This window comes from Mastigoproctus giganteus, chromosome 5 (genome assembly GCF_048544385.1).
Source record: "Mastigoproctus giganteus isolate SK-2022 chromosome 5, ASM4854438v1, whole genome shotgun sequence".
Taxonomy (NCBI): Eukaryota; Metazoa; Arthropoda; class Arachnida; order Uropygi; family Thelyphonidae; genus Mastigoproctus; species Mastigoproctus giganteus.
Window position 1 is genome coordinate 29,017,490 of NC_143579.1, and position 16,899 is coordinate 29,034,388.

Genomic DNA, 16,899 nt, shown 5'->3' on the forward strand with positions numbered 1-16,899 from the left:
AAAAACTACTAAGGACAGCAAGAAACCCAAATCATCCACCAATAGAATGGAAGTAGGTGTACACTCAGATCGTGAGGAACCCATACTAGAACTTCACGCAAGTGTCAGTGTGGATACCGGACACCCTACCTTCCCAAAAAAAGATCGAAAAAAAATGCTCCTCACACAAAAAACAGTCAGATGAATCATTCTCAGCTAAACCTGCGAACCACAGCATCTTACAATGGAAATGCAGAGTCTTTTGTTGCAACACTGACTATATTCAATACCTTATTAACTGATATCCTCCAGTTGCCCTTTGTTTATAGAAAACTTACCTAACCTCACAAATCTCTCCTTTGATAAAGAACTATTGCCTTCATCGAAGAGATCAAAATACAGCTAATGCTGCCCATGGTGGTGTGGCAATCCTAGTAAATTCAAAGATCCCAACTAAATTAGAAGCTGTTGCTGTTCATATAGCTCTCCATATTAGCATTAGCAAAGGCACATGATGCAAGAAAGCAAGCTTATATAGCATTAGCCAAAAAAAAAAAAAAACACACACACCGCATTTCGCCCATCTGCTTGCTCCAAATGTTTGCCCAGTTCTGCCTTGAATCTATTTAAACTATCAACTTCTATGACAGAAGTTTGTTCCAGCAATCAACCACCCGCTGGCTAAAGGCAAACTTCTGCACATCTAATCTACAACTGTCTTTCCTCAATTTGAATTTATGCCCTCTCAGGCAATTATTCTAAGCAAGAAGAAGAATCCCATCAGCATTGAGCATGCACAAACCATTCAAGGCTTGATTCACCTCAATCAGATCACCTTGCAGGTGCCTAGTCTCCAGACACTAATTTGCAAAACTTAAGCCTTTGCTGCCATTCACTAACCTTGTTGCCCTTCTCTCTCTGTGCTTGTTCCAACAGCTCTACATCCTTCTTAAAATGAAGCCTCAAGGTGTAGCCTGACTTTTGCCTTATACAAGGGGATAATCACCTCCTTATCCCTACTAGAAAAATTCCTGTATATCATTGACAAGACACCACGAGCTACTCTTGCAGACAATCTGCACTGCTCAGAAAACTTCATATCTGCCTGCACAATTACCCCCAAGTACTTTTCACTCTCTACCACTGTCAGTGTAGTACCAAAATATCACACTAGCTCCAAGTCTCCCCAGCTATACAATTGGGTGGTGGAGCTTTCTCCACAGGCATGGAACATCCTCAAATTACAGGACAGTCTTTATGGGTTGGAGCAGTCACCGCTTCAAGGAGCACGTGCCTGTTCCGAAGTGCTTCCGATGCTGTCATTTTGGGCACACCACCCACACATGCATGCAAACCGTGTCTACCTGTGGGCACTGTGCCCAAAAAGGGCATGACTATAATTCTTGCCCAAACAGATCCACAGATGCAGTTTGTGCAAACTGCAAAGCAGCAAAGCTCGATGCAGCACATTCTCTCAGGGACAGTAAGTGCCCTGTTTATCTAAAAGCTAAGAGGAACCAACAAATAAAGACCGATTATGGCAGCACGCCCTAAGTCATTCAACAGCAATATCATAAAGTTTATCCAACTAAATGCCCAGCGAGCCCGTGCAGTAAGTGCCCAGATTAGAATCAGGGCCGAAGAGGAAAATGCTGACATATTAATTCTACAGGAGCCATATACCCATTCAAAGCTAGTCAGGGGATACCCCCTGACTTTCAAAATCATACATACAGATGAAGACACGCCCTGGGCTGCCATAGCTGTCCGTAACCCTAACATCATGGTTACAAAGATTTCCTCCCTATGCACTGCATGGGCGGCGTGTGCCCATGTAATTTGCCCGTTGGGAGCCTTCTACCTCATCTCCCTCTACTGCAGACCTGGCCAAGATATCACTCCAACAATAAATTATCTACGTACAGTCCTTGCTACACTTCCCAACAGCAAGATTATCCTTGGGGCAGATGTAAACTGCCGCTCTCCTACCTGGTACAGCCTGACCACTGATCGCTCTGGGTGCCACAATGGGCAGCTTCTTGAAGATTTCCTGGCCACTTCTCCCTTCCTGGTTCTGAACAAGCCCAATAACCTGCCTACCTATTCCAGCACTCTGTGGGAATCCACAATAGATATCTCCATAGCTACATGATCCATTTCCAGCAAAATTTCTGGGTGGCAGGTCAATGAGGCCTGGACCACCTCAGATCACAGAGCTATTACATTTCAACTCACAAGATCCATTGATCCAACTCCACCACCTCACTACAATATTAGTCGCTATGCCATTAACAAGGCCAATTGGGAAATCTTTTGCTCCACGCTGCAGACCATGATCCAGAACCACAACTCTTCTGATCTTCCAGCACTGGACCCCAACCAACATCAAAAGCTCACAACAGAAATCATCATCCAGGCCTGCAATCAATCAATTAGAAAGAAAAGACCAATGCCTAATGCCGTCCCATGGTGGTCCCCAGAGCTGGAGCACCTTCGTCGAATTGTACACTCCAAAAGAAAAGCCTTTCAGAGAGCTCGTACCGCTTGGCCCCCAAATGAGGTCAACACCCTCCGTGAAGAATATCAAAGAGTCAGAAACGATTACACCTCCCTTATAAGGCAGTGTAAAAGATCATCTTGGGAACGACTCGTCAAAACGACTGGCAATACTGAACCCTGGGGGGGTGGTGTACCGCATCACCACCAACAAGCTCCCGAGGGGCGAAGTTATCCAATCCACTCTCACACCAAACGGCACTATGACTACATCGTGGGAGCAGTCTATGGCCAATATTCTGGACACACTTTTTGGTACAGATACTGATCCTCTGACAGTACAACAGCAAGAAATATGCCAGGCAAACAACATCTACTTCAACAGTGCTGTAGAAGACCAATTTACCACTGATGAACTGCAGCAGGCTCTTACCAAAATGAAAGAGAGGAAATGTCCCGGACCAGACCTCATTGAACCCGAAGTCCTTAAAAAGACCGCCCAAATTAACATCCAGTTTCTACTCGACCTCTTCGATAAGTGCTTGTCCCATGGATCTTTCCCAGAAGAATGGAAAAACGCCAATGTAAAACTAATCATAAAAAATCCGTCTAAACCGCTCCAACAACCAGAGTCATATCGACCCATTGCCCTTTTATCCATGGTCAGTAAACTGTTTGAACGGCTACTCCTAGTACGGCTCCAAGACCATTACACCAAAGCTGGGCTCCACTCCAACTTCCAGTTTGGATTTCGACCGGGGCGTTGCACAGAAGACGCACTGCAAATGATCATCTCTGCAGTCTCAACTTCTACCTCCAAATACTACCTACTAATAGCAATAGATTTCGCAGGAGCATTTGACAGGCTCTGGTGGGCAAGTATCCTTCGCAGACTTAGGCAAGCAAATATACCATTAAATTTATACAAATGCATCGAAAACTACTTATCAAATAGGAAAATTACAATCTCCTCAACGTACCGAAGAATTACCAGGTCAATCTACAGAGGTTGCCCCCAGGGTTCAGTCCTTGGTCCTTTTTTGTGGAACATTGTCCTGGATGAGCTCCTTGGACTGGACCTAGGTCCTGTAGCTATACAAGCCTTTGCTGATGATGTGACCATCTCGATTGAGGCTGACAGCAGAGCTTCTCTGGAAGCCAGAGGAAACCAGGCACTTAATCCTTCAGAACTGGGCAGCCCTACACACTCTCACCCCAAAAGACACAATCCATTCTCCTGAAGGGATCACTGCAGCCTACTAGAAACCCCACTATCAAACTTCAAGGCCAAACCGTCAAGCTAGTTTCTACGTTAAAACTACTGGGAATAGTACTTGACCCTAAGCTCACTTTCTCTCCGCATCTTGCACACCTCCACGCGAAAGTGAGAAACTACACTGCTCTCATTGCACGGGTGAGTCGTCGCGATTGGGGATTGAACCGACGCACCCTTAAGATTCTGTATAAATCAATCTTCCTTCCCTTCATAACGTATGGATCAGGGGTCTGGTTTCGCAGGGCAACTCTTTACAACAACAAACGTAAACTGGGAACCATCCAGCGCACCATCCTTCTTACTATTACAAGGGCATGCTGCACAGTTAGTAACCCAGCCCTTCAGGTTCTTGCGGGCGTCCTTCCGCTTGATCTGGAGGTTATTCAAAGGGGCCTCCACTACTGTCTATCCAGGGGTATACCAGCAACTATCCTTGGACACTCCATCAATAACCTGAATGAAATCAGGCAGGAAAAGAAAAAAATTGCCATCCTTCTACTTCAGACCTGGCAGGACAGATGGACTGCTACCGACAAGGGCCCAATCACCAAGAGATTTATACCGTATGTGAATGCCGTATTTCCTAAATCTCCAACTTGGTTTTCTCCTGGTCTTCATACCACCTACCTCATCACTGGACACGGATCAATAAACCATAAATCAACATCCATGGGAATCATTGACAACCCCTACTGTGCATGTGGTGAAATAGAAGATTGGAACCATCTAGTATATACCTGTCAACACTATGAGGACCTCCGCAGTATCCTGTTTACTCGTATCCAAGATAACCCTCAAGGAAATGAACACTTATTCATCACAGAAGAAAACTACTACTATGAGTTTACCAAGTTTGCACAAGCCCTCTTCACAAGACGGAGCACCCTATTGCCAACACAAAATAGGAACAACCCAAACATCTGATCCTAACCTAACTGGCAAAACTGTCAGTGTAGTACCACACGGTTGATACGTTACTCTGGGTTACTGCTTCCCATATGTAGTACTTTACATTTGTCAATGATAAACTTCAGTTGCCACCTCTGAGCCCATCTGCTCAACTTTTCTAGATCCTGTTGCAGTAGCATACTGTCATTAGTGTCATTAACTGCCATGCCAAACTTCGTTATCGTCTGCAAACTTGGACATTAAGCCTGATATACCATCATCAGTATCATTGATGAATACAGAAAACAACAATGGACCCAACACCGAACCCTGGGGACTCCACTAATAACATTAGTCCACGAAGAGCAGTGCCCATTGATTACCACTCTGTCTTCTCCCACTCAACCATCCCTTTATCCATAGAAGCAATTTGCCTCCAGTGCCACACGGCTCCAATCTGTGCAGTCTTGCATGTTTAACAATATTAAAAGCCTTTCAAAGATACAAATACAGTGGATTCCGGTTATTTGGGCACTGGTTAATCAGGGCAGCCATTTATTTGGGGAAAAATTTAAAAAACAGAACCCCATCGAGAAAATAGTCAGGGTTTACTTCGCTTAATTGGGACAACATGCCGTTTAATCCAGGCAGGTGACCACAGCACTGGAGATTACACTATGATTGTCTCTGACTGTACCACATGGTTCTGTCGGGTTTCTGGTCACAACCATAAAACAATAAAAACAATTAGCAGTCACCTGTTTATTGGGCCTTTCTGTTAGTGCAATCTATCATGAACAGATAAGTAAACTCGATCTTATTGATTAAATTTGCAATAATACCGACAGCTAGAATTCTGTGGGTTATTATGGTGAAATGTGTTTACATGTCCATGGAATTTTTTTTTTTTTTTTTTTTTTTTGTTAGTTCTTGGAGCATCGGCTTCTGTGGCCATAATGCACCTCCCAAGGTTTTTGCAGTACTTTGATCCAAGCCAAAGGCAGGATTCGAACCCGCAACCTTTGGGTTGCCAGGCAGGCACTTTACCCACCCAACTAGCCCGGTCGGCTCCATGGAATCTTCAATCATATAAAAAAATTAATTTTCAGAATCTTCTCTTCATTCCTATTTTTAAAGCTTCGTAACTTGTTACTCCATTCTCACTTGCGCGTATCGTGTTACTTGCAATTTGTGTGTGTATGTGGTGTTCTTTATTATTGATTGCTTATCTCTTTACTGTTTTAAATTGTAACCCCCACCCACAAATGTCAGTGAACAGAAATGTCAACTAGTTAGTATATACATATTACAGCACATTAATTATTCCAGTTATCAGGTATATTCTTCCAATTTTCACATATCATTTAATTTTTTAATTGGTAAGGTAATAAAGGGTAAATTTGTGCTTAATACATCTTTACTTTTATAGCCCGTGGATAATATTCCTCCTATTTTCACTAATTAGAATCGCTGTTTCATAGAATTAAAATTCAATTCACAAACGTGATCACAATGACAGGCACTTACTACACATCGTATAGTGAATGGTACTTTACTATGGTGAATCCATCGTAATGAGATTTGATTGTAGAGTGAACCAATTGTGAGGGGGTCCATTGTATATTTAACTCTTTACGTGAAACTCTGGATAATTGGGGCAGCCGCTTAATCAGGCCCAAATGCACTAGTCCTGATGTGTCCCAAATAACCGGAATCGACTGTATATAATATCAAAATTATTTTTTGCATCCAATTCCTTTTTGACTACATAGTATCCAATCAAATTGGTCAGACAAGACTTCCCCTTAACAAACCCATGCTCTGTCCTACCTATAACTGAAGTCTTGTCTAGATGATCCTGCAATGCTTCTTTAACCAGTGCCTCCATTAATTTTTCTGGAACAGAAGTTAAATTAACAGGTCTGTAATTAACTGTCTCCCTTTGATCCTCCTTTGTGGATTAGGGTCACATTTGTAGTCCATGAGTTCCCCCCCCCCCCCCGAGTCCAAGGAAGCTCTCATAATTATGAATAAGGGTTTGCTTACTTCCTTTGCTGTCTCCTTTAATATAACTGGATAGATTTCATCCATCCCAAGTGCCTTTCTTATGCTTATCTTTAACAATTTATCCTCCACTTTACTCTCAGTTATTACAAGATTATCTAGCTTACTGCCAGAGTTTAATACACTTCTGGCATTCCACTCCCTGAATAACTCCTCATGTGTGGATGTAGATGCAAAATATTCATTTAGTTTGTTAGCTACATGAGCAGGATCATCAACAGTTGAACCATCAATATCAAGTGGACCAATCTGATTCATCCCCTTCCTTCTAGAGTTTACATAAGTAAAGAACTCTTTGCTGTTTTTCTTAGCATCCTTTGCCAAAGATTTTTCGTAATCTGCCTTTGCCTGCCTAACCTCCTTTGTGACTTGGTTACAGACCAGATTGTATCTATCATAGGCTTCTGTTTCACCTGTTAAATTTATATGTATCCCATGCATTTTTTTTCTCTGCCATGTCTAATTAGTTCATGTGACATCCATTTAGGCCTAAATCTTGAACAGTATTTCTTAGTTGGTATGAAAGCATAGCAGCTTCCAAGATTAATTCTTTGAATGCTTTCCATTTTGAATTTGCTGTTGGTAACATCATCAGTTGGTCCTACCATATAGAATTTAAAAACTGTCTTAGACCACCGTAGTCGTAGTCACCTTTACGAAAGCAAAAACCCTTCCCTTTTCCTGTGATGGTAGTTACCTCTTTAAGTAAATCCCACTTCAGCACACTGTGATCACTGCCACTTAGTGGTTCCTTTATCTGCAGATTCTTAATGCATGAATAATCACTACTGATAATCATATAAAGAGTATTACTCCCTCTAATTGCCTCCTAAACATGTAGAAAACAATCATCCAATAAATCCACAAAAGCCTTGCTAGTGTGTAAGTGACCAACCCACAAATTCCAGTCAATATCTGGAAAATTAAAATCCCCCCCCATTATAAGACACTCTGATTTACTGGCCCACTGTATTTCTCTGTATAGTTGTTTATTATACTTGTCAGAGTCATTAGACCTATAACACACTCCTACTCTCAATTTTGCTTTCTCAGTGCGTGTCACACCAAAATGACTTGACACAGCGCCGTCCAGCCATGTCGACTGGCTGTACTTCCTTGGATTTTGTATTTCTTAACCAATAGCATAACCCCTCCTCAATTCCATTCATGTCTATCCTTCCAGTACACATTGTACTCCCCAAATTCCAGTTTTGCATTCCTTATAACTGTGTGACACTATGTCTCTATTATCCCAACAATATCTGCCTTTGAAGTTTTGACCAACACATCAAATTCATCAAATTTATTTACCAAACTCCTAGCATTGGTGTACACACAAGTATACATGCACCTGTTCCTATTCTTATCTACCCTAACGCAGCCCATGTATTTACTTGTTCCGCAATGATTCCCAGCAGTCTCTGGAATCCTCTGCACCTTGTTTTCCAGGTTTCTGCTCATTTCAATAGAAGCAGTGCAAGAATCACTTTCACCTCTGCCAGTGGCTATCTATTAGTCTGTGTATCCCCCCCCCCAAGCTAGCAGTTTTTCGACCCACCTAACTCTGCCTCGATAGCATCAGCAAATATTCTTGCACCCGTTCTATTTAAGTGTATCCCATCCCTGGAGAAGCAGTCTCTCCTGTTAACAAGCACAGACCAGGCTAAGAAAAGTTCTACCCCTTGAGCCTTGCACAATATCTCCAGGGCCGAATTGATTGACAAGGCTCTCATCATATACTCACTCCTATCGTGTCTGGGTAGAATTGCAGACACTTTCAAATTCAACCCTAACTCATGGATTTTTTTCAACATTGACCTGTATTTGTTAAGTAATTCCGTTAGTCTCCTACTCTTAATATCATTAGTGCCAATGTGTACAACAATTACCATAACACATGTCTCAATCTACTTACTGTTTAAAAGATCTTGAAGATCTCATCATACAGATACCTCCACCTCTTTGTATATTAGGAGATTTTAACAGGCACCGCCCCTTATGGGGCGCTCCTAAATTAGATAGACGAGGTTGACTCGTTGAAAGCTTTCTAGAGGCCCAAAACCTCACCATACTTGAATACTGGTGCACCCACGCACGTACAACTCCCAAACTGAAATACACCTCAGCAATAGATGTCTCAATTTGTTCTCCAATACAATACTGGTCCCAACCATAGTGGTACATTATAAATGATCCCATGGACAGTAACCACTTCCCAATCATATGCAAATTTTCGATAGCACAGACTCCTTCAAATAAACCCTGTAGAAAATGGAAATTTGTCTGTGCAAACTGGGCAAAATTTCAGTCATCAATCTGTCTTGATGAGGAAACAATCTGCCTCCATCCTATTGATAATGTGACAGATTACACCACGCCGCATCTCCTAAAAGTGGCAAAAGAGTCAATACCATTATGAAATCCCCTGAGCCGAAAGCATTATAATTACTGTTGAAATGAGGACTGCACAAAAGCAAAGAAAGCAAAAAATAAAGCCTGGAATTTCTTTTGCCAAAGTCCAACCACAGCCAATCTTGTCAATTTTAAGAAATTAAGGGCAAAGTGCATTTCATATGAAAGCAAGCTATGAAAGAATCCTGGAAATGTTTTGTATCGAACATCAACAGAAACACTGATCCCAAAATAATATGGAAAAAATTGAACAGCTTTCTGGTAAGTTTCCTACCATACCTTCTCCAATACTCTCCTGGAATGGGCAAGATTTATCTAATCCCTTAGATATAGCTAATGCTTTGGGTAATACTTCTGCTGAAATCTCAGCAGCATCAGGTTACACTAAATCATTCTAACGAATTAGAAGCAGTAGAGAACAGCATTCTATTAACTTTCAAACTGCCCTCCTTTTTCCATATAACAAACTTCTGCAATATTCTGAACTTTTGAAAGCCATGAGAACAGACCCATGATGGTTCCACCGAGCCAGATGGGATTTATTATGTCATGCTACAACATCTTGATGGCAAAGCTTTGTGCCTCCTTCTGGTATATTACAACTGTATATTTTTAGAAAATGAATACCCAGCCTCTTGGCATCATTCTACGGTTTAGGCATTCCTAAAAGAGCCTGTAAAAGATCCAACTGGCCAACTAGGAAAAGATCATAACTATAGATCAATATCTCTTTCAAGCTGCCTCAGCCAAATATTTGAAAAAATTGTCCATAGTAGACTCGATTGGCTCATTGAGTCAGAAAATCTAATGAGCCATAGTCAACGTGTCTTTCAACAAAACAGGTCATGCTTGGATCTTATGGTCAAGGCTGAATTTGCCATTTGTAATGCTTTTGTGAAATATGAACATCTAGTAATGATTTCCATAGATATAAAGAAGGCTTTTGACACAACCTGGCGACATGGAATACTTAGTGATTTTTACTCTCTTGGTCTATGGGGAAACCTTCCTATATTTGTGGAGGAGAAATTGTTGAAGATAAACATAAGAAAGGCACCTGGGCTGGATGGGATCTATCCAGTTATACTAAAGGAGGCAGCAAAGAAAGTAAGCAAACACTTAGCCATAATTATGAGTGCTTCCTTGGACTCAAGGGTGTTACCCATGGACTGGGGATGTGCAAATGTGACCCCAATTCACAAAGGAGGATCAAAGGGTGACACAAGTAATTACAGACCTGTTAGTTTAACTTCTGTTCTAGGGAAATTAATGTAGGCACCGGTTAAAGAAGCACTGCAGGATCATCTAGACAAGACATCAATTGTAGCTCGGACACAGCATGAGTTTGTTAAGGGGAAGTCCTGCTTGACAAATTTGATTGGATACTATGATGTGGTCACAAAGGAACTGGATGCAAAGAATAATTTTGATATAATATATTTGGATCTTAGAAAGGCTTTTGATACTGCTGCACATGGAAGACTGCTGCACAAATTGGAGCAGTGTGGCATTGGGGGCAAATTGCTGCAATGGATAAAGGGATAGTTGAGTGGGAGAAGACAGAGTGGTAATCAATGGACACTGCTCTTCGTGGACTAATGTTATTGGAGTCCCTCAGGGATCAGTGTTGGGTCCATTGTTGTTTTCTGTATTTATAAATGATTTTGATGATGGTATATTAGGCTTAATGTCCAAGTTTGCAGACAATACAAAGGTTGGCAAGGTTGTTAATGACACTAATGACAGTTCACTGCTGCAACAGGATCTAGAAAAGTTGAGCAGATGGGCTGAGAGGTGGCAAATGAAGTTTAACATTGACAAATGAAAAGTACTGTATATGGGTAGCAGTAACCCCAGAGTAATGTATCAACCATGTGGTACTGTACTGACAGTGGTAGAGAATGAAAAGGATCTGGGGGTAATTGTGCAGGCAGATATGAAGTTTTCTGAGCAGTGCAGACGGTCTGCAAGAGAAGCTCATGGCATCTTTTCAATGATATACAGGAATTTTTCTAGCAGGGATAAGGAGGTGATTATCCCCTTGTATAAGGCAATGGTCAGGCCATACCTTGAGTACTGTATACAGGGCTGGAGGCCTCATTTTAAGAAGAATGTAGAGCTGCTGGAATGAGTACAGAGAAGGGCAACAAGATTATTGAATGGAACAAAGGGTTGCTCTGAGGAAGAAAGGCTTAAGTTTTGCAAATTACAGTGTCTGGAGAGTAGGTACCCTGCCAGGTGATCTGATTTGGGTGTATAAAGCCTTGATTTTTTCGAGCATGCTCAATGCTGATGGGATTCTTCCTCTTTTTCAGAATAATTGCCTGAGAGGGCATAAATTCAAATTGAGGAAAGACAGTTGTACGATAGATGTGCAGAAGTTTGCCTTTAGCCAGCGGGTTGTTGATTGCTTTCTTGCATCATGTGCCTAATGCTAATACTAATTTGTGAAAAATTTTCTACATACTAGTTCATTTCAAGTTTGATACCAACGTGCCCTTTCAGAAACAATCATTCAGGAAGAATTTGTTCCAAGGGATCAGTGTTGAGTGCCACTCTTTTTGCTCTTAGAATAGATTCTATCACTAAACAGTTTCCAAATACAGTAGAGACTTACCTTTAGCCTTGAGGATTGCACACAATTGTTATTAGTGGAGTCCCTCAGGGCTCAGTGTTGGGTCCATTATTGTTTTCTGTATTTATAAATGATATTGATGATGGTATATCAAGCTTAATGTCCAAGTTTGCAGACGATACAAAGGTTGGCAGGGTTGTCAAGGACACTACTGACACTATGCTGCTGCAACAGGATCTGGAAAGGTTGAGCAGATGGGCTGAGAGGTGGCAAATGAAGTTTAACATTGACAAATGTAAAGTACTACACATGGGAAACAGCAACCCCAGAGCAACGTATCAACTCTGTGGTACTACACTGACAGTGGTAGAGAACGAAAGGGACTTGGGGGTGGTTGTGCAGGCAGATATGAAGTTCTCTGAGCAGTGCAGACGGGCTGCAAGAGTAGCTCATGGAGTATTGTCAATGATATACAGGAATTTTTCCAGCAGGGATAAGGAAGTGATTATTCCATTGTATAAGGCAGTGGTCAGGCCACACCTAGAGTACTGTATACAGGTCTGGAGGCCTCATTTCAAGAAGGATGTAGAGCTGCTGGAACGAGTACAGAGAAGGGCAACAAGATTAGTGAATGGAACAAAGGGGTGCTCTTACGAAGAAAGGCTGAAGTTTTGCAAATTACAGTGTCTGGAGACTAGGCACCAGCGAGGTGATCTGATAGAGGTGTATAAAGCCTTGAATGGTTTAAGCATGCTCAATGCTGATGGGATTCTTCCTCTAGCTCAGAAAAATCACCTGAGAGGGCATAAATTCAAATTGAGGAAAGACAGATGTAGGATAGACGTGCGGAAATTTGCCTTTAGCCAGCGGGTGGTTGGTTGGTGGAACAGACTTCCATCCCTTGTGGTGGAGGTTGATAGCCTAAATAAGTTTAAGGCTCAGCTGGACAGGTATTTTGAACGAACAGAGAGGTGAAGTGGTTTTTTTTTTTTTTTTTGGCTGATGCTGCATAAGCTTGCTTTCTTGCATCAATTGCCTATGCTAATGCTAATGCTTAGTGCATTCAGAACATCTCCAGCACACAGTCTCTACATTGATGTTCATGCACCCCTACTAACTTTACGCAGGAAAACAGTGTTATTGAAGTATGCTGTTAAGATAAAAAGTTCTGCCTTACATCCCATTCAGCCATACATATTCAGTCCACCATTAGAAATCCTTTACAGAAATAAACCTAGCATAGTAAAACCAGCTGCTCTTCACCTTCTTGAACTGATGCAGGTTTGGAATGTTTCCATCCATTCTGTACAACAGGTTGAAACCTGCACTCAACCACCATGGTTCCTCCTCCTCCTATACTGACCTGTGACACTTACCTCTGACAATGGGGAAAGACTATTTTGCAAACATCAAATGTTAAACAATTTCATGCAGTTCACACTCAAAGATATGTTGATTTTTTTTTTTTTTTCTGATTTATACAAATGGCTCTAAATCTAATTCAAAAGTTGGAGCAGCTGCAGTGTTTCTGAATACCACTATTTCAACATCCCTTCCATCTGAATTCAGTATATTCTCAGCTGAATTATATGCAATTAAACTAGCTTTAGAAAAATCTTGTTCTGACTGATATTAATGGGCGCCTCCATAGCCAGGTGGGAAGAAGCAGCAGTGCGTAGCACACACTTCTTGATTAGACCGGGGTTCGAGCCCATTACCACCAATACGGAGGATGCAGAAAGGTCAGGGAATGACCACAGCATATTCATGGAGCAATATGGCCTTAGTTGCTAATGCTCCTAAAAAAAACCAAATAACAAATAACTGATATTTACACTCATTCCCTCAGCTCAATCATGGCATTATGTAATTCCCCAGACAAGGTTCACCCTGTTCTTGATGAAATTAGAAATTTATTACTGCAAATTGAAGAATGCCATCATTTGGTCACCTTCTTTTGGATTCCAGCACATTCTGGTATTTTGGGTAATGAATTAGCCGATGGAGCTGCAAAAAATCCTTAGATTTAACAAATATCTCTGCTCCAGAATCAGACAATGTACCAATCATAAATGCTGCTTGCCTATCAAAATGGACAGAATTATGGCACTCTCAAACTAATAATAAACTCTTTCAATTTAAACAGGATCCGAAAATTTGGCACTCCAGTATCCGCACATCAAGACGAGAAGTAATCCTTTCACGGGCAAGAATTAGGTCATACCCATCTGACCCACCTTCATTTACTCACAGAAAATGATCCACCATAGTGCCCACATTGTTCTTTAAATCTGACTATTAAACATATTCTCATTGACTGCCCCTACCATAAACAAAACAGAACTTCAACCTTGCTATTACTGGTTAATCTTCGTAAACCAATAATGCTAGAGAATCTGATTGGTGACAAAACAAATCTTTCAGAATTTAATTTCCTTGAGAAAACGAGTTTTTAATCTTTTGTGATTACAGATTTTTCTGACCATACGAGAATATCTAATTTCTTTATACAGGGTGTTTCAGTTAAACGTTTCAGAACTTCTAAGAGGGGTAGGGTACATCCTGACAACTCGAAATCATATAGCAATGTGGGGTCGGAAATGCTTTTCTGAAGCGGTGTTGTACACAGAAGCACCATAAAGAAAAGAGACCGTAAGTGAGAAATCGTTTTAATAATACATGAAAAGAAGCAAAAGGTACATGGATTAAAGTAAGTGTTCGAAGTTTCTTCCACGGGCTACAATGCACGCCTCACATCTCCGACGCATGGACATCCGAACATTCTGGAATACTCCAGGCGAATTTCGAATTTCTTCGGCAGCTACTGCGATTCTTGCAACCAGCTCCTCAGCATTGTGAACAGGGGTGTCATAAACTAGCGATTTCATATGACCGTGAAAATTCCTTCACAAGGGAAGGAATTTTCAACACGCATAACGACCATATCTGGGCGGTCGAGAACCCGCATGCAATACGACGTCGTGCAGCACAGATTCAATTTTCGGTCAGTGTATGGGCCGGTATTATGGGAGATCACCTCATCAGACCTTACCTGTTACCGTGTCGTCTAACCGGACCTATCTACTTGATCTTTCTGCAGCAAGTATTGCCACAACTTTTGAGAGATGAACAGATTTCTGCATCGACGCAACAGACAATGTGGTTCCAACACGATGGAGCCCCTGCCCATTATAGCGGAGATGTTCGTAACTACCTGGATGTCACATTTGGTCAACAGTGGATCGGATGTGGTGGTCCCGTGCGTTGGCCTGCTCGGTCACCCGACCTATCATGTCTTGATTTTTATTTCTGGGGTCATATGAAATCACTAGTTTATGACACCCCTGTTGACAATGCTGAGGAGCTGGTTGCAAGAATCGCAGTAGCTGCCGAAGAAATTCGAAATTCGCCTGGAGTATTCCAGAATGTTCGGATGTCCATGCGTCGGAGATGTGAGGCGTGCATTGTAGCCCGTGGAAGAAACTTCGAACACTTACTTTAATCCATGTACCTTTTGCTTCTTTTCATGTATTATTAAAACGATTTCTCACTTACGGTCTCTTTTCTTTATGGTGCTTCTGTGTACAACACCGCTTCAGGAAAGCATTTCCGACCCCACATTGCTATATGATTTCGTGTTGTCAGGATCTACCCTACCCCTCTTAGAAGTTCTGAAATGTTTAACTGAAACACCCTGTATAATAAATGAATAGGTGCATTATAGCCAAAGCAGCTTATGTGCCATTAAACCCCCACAACAACAACAACCAATGTTGTGACCAGTGCCCCTATCAACATTTCTGCTTGTAGAATTTGTTTTCCAGTTGTAATGGTGCAGTTATCATACTACTATGTATTTACATTTCTCATAAACAATCAGAAAAACTAAATCAATGTTTATATTCAATTGTTAACAGCAAGCAGTGGTTTTTTCCCTTTGTCTCAACCAGTGCAGTTGTCAGTGTTTCTGCCATTTATTTATACTTCACATAAGCAACCCAAAAAACTAAATTCATATTTATATTCAATAGATAGTTAACAGAGGGCACTGTTGTTTTTTTTTCTTTTTTTTTCTTTTTTTCTTTCTTTTTTTTTCCTTTTTTTTTCTTTTTTTTTCTTTTTTTTTTTTTTTTTCCCTCAGTACAGAAGTCACAAAGTAACTTACACTCTGCATTAGAGTGAAGTATATAGACATTCTGTAAAAATCTAGTAAAGGGACTTTCTGGTGGCAAAATTGAGAATGTGTTAGATTTCCTGAAGATATTGAGGGGAAAAAAGGAAACTTACAGATAAGATGGTTTCCAATTGTTCCATATGGAGTGACTGGGTTTAGGTTTCACTAAGTGAACTAAAGGAGATTTTTGAGTTATCAGCATGGAACTAAATGAAAAAATTGATATAAAGAAATATTGGTCTGAAGAATGGACAAACAGAATTAAATATTTCAGGAATGTATTTAGCATGAAGAAAGTTCTGCAGATATTTTGGATTCTGCATCTCTGCCCATTCACAAAAGGACAAGCAATGAATTCAAAGTAGGGCTCTAAAGTACAACACATTGTCAATGATCTGGGTGGAAGGTTTTGTGAATATTTCCTTTCAGGAAGAAATATTGCATTAGAGCTTTTAAACTGTTTTGTCATGCTGTTTTTTTATATCTCGTATAAACCCAAAAATAAATAATTTTTGAATGTTACATTTCAACTAATATGTTTGATTGAGAGTGCTGGACTGCAAAAGGTTAAGAAATATTTTTTTATGAAATTTCTTTAGAGAAAGTTAATGTCTCGTACGTGTAATTTGACTGGACTGAAAAATTATCATCAAATTATAATTCATCGATATTCATTTCAGTTTACGATAATGTTATTCACGTTTATTTATTTTATCAATCACATCTAACAATCTTATTATGGAATAAAATGGTACAGTAGTTCTGTTAAAAATCCAAACACTAAAAGGAATGATCCAAAAGTTTCATTAAACTTTCGTTAAAAATATTCATTAAACCCTATTGCTTTAAGCTTTTACTTCCTGGGTTCATATAGCTCTTGGTTGACTATTAATGCTACAAAAGCATGCTTAGCAATTATTATAGTAATTAAGTAATATATAATAAAGAAGACTGAAATCAAGTTCAAGAGAGCAGTTCTGAAGGATTTTTTCAATTTTTCTTTCAGTGCAAATCCCTGTAAAAGTAAATTCTAAT

At 40.6% G+C, this 16,899-nt stretch overlaps 1 protein-coding gene across 1 annotated transcript in view; it reads left to right on the forward strand.

Moving 5' to 3' along the window:
- Positions 1-16,899, forward strand: part of Impbeta11 (importin beta11) — a 257,037-nt gene that overhangs the window by 227,406 nt on the left and 12,732 nt on the right. The gene's annotated exons all lie outside the window — the stretch shown is intronic.